This window comes from Oryzias melastigma, linkage group LG12 (assembly GCF_002922805.2).
Source record: "Oryzias melastigma strain HK-1 linkage group LG12, ASM292280v2, whole genome shotgun sequence".
Taxonomy (NCBI): Eukaryota; Metazoa; Chordata; class Actinopteri; order Beloniformes; family Adrianichthyidae; genus Oryzias; species Oryzias melastigma.
Window position 1 is genome coordinate 10,590,211 of NC_050523.1, and position 691 is coordinate 10,590,901.

At 47.8% G+C, this 691-nt stretch overlaps 1 protein-coding gene across 2 annotated transcripts in view; it reads right to left on the reverse strand.

Annotated features, from left to right (window-relative positions):
* LOC112163233 (nucleus accumbens-associated protein 2) overlaps window positions 1-691 on the reverse strand; it is a 30,102-nt gene that overhangs the window by 8,870 nt on the left and 20,541 nt on the right. The window contains exon 1 of one of the 2 annotated variants that reach the window (XM_024299530.2): window positions 409-659. The exons of the other annotated variant lie outside the window; for it this stretch is intronic. The gene's annotated coding sequence lies outside the window, so the exon portion shown is untranslated. Of the gene's footprint in view, window positions 1-408; window positions 660-691 lie in introns of those variants that run through there. 2 annotated transcript variants of the gene reach the window in all.

Genomic DNA, 691 nt, shown 5'->3' on the forward strand with positions numbered 1-691 from the left:
CACACACACAAACACGTATGCATATGCGCACAAGTTTCATTATTGAGCAATGCTGCAGAACGGTTTCCAGGAATACAAACTGAAAAAAAAGTCACCGCCTCTACCAAACACACCCTCTGTTTCTCACACACACTCCCTCTGCTCTCCCACTTCATGCACAGCGTCCTGACACACATGCACTCTAGCCTGTGAGCGCATACATCTACATGCACACACATGCAGAGTCGCCTGAACTGGGAATTAACTGAGCATCCCAAGTGCTCAACTGGAAAAACAAGCATGCGACTGAACTCTGCAAACTTAGACCCATTTATAACACAATGAGTGCTCACTGGAACCCAGACACTTCTGTGAGCTCGTCTTCACACACACACAAAAGAAAAACCAGAGAAAAAAAGAAGTAGTTACTGATGGAAGAAGATGCCTCTGAATTTCCTTTCTGTCCGTCTTTTCTCTTTCACTTAAACTGTCATTCCCACTGTCTCATGGACTGACTTTTCCCCCTTCCCGCCCGTCTCCTATCTCCACATTTTTTCCCCGAGACCACGTTCCCCCCGCTCACTGCTGCCTGCTCTGTCTCTGCCTCTACCTCCTTGTCATTATCTCTAAGCTCCTCTCTCCTTTCCATTCTCCAAGGGCTGAATTCAACAAGTGCCACTGAACGGAGGGAGAAGGAGAATGGGGAGGGAAG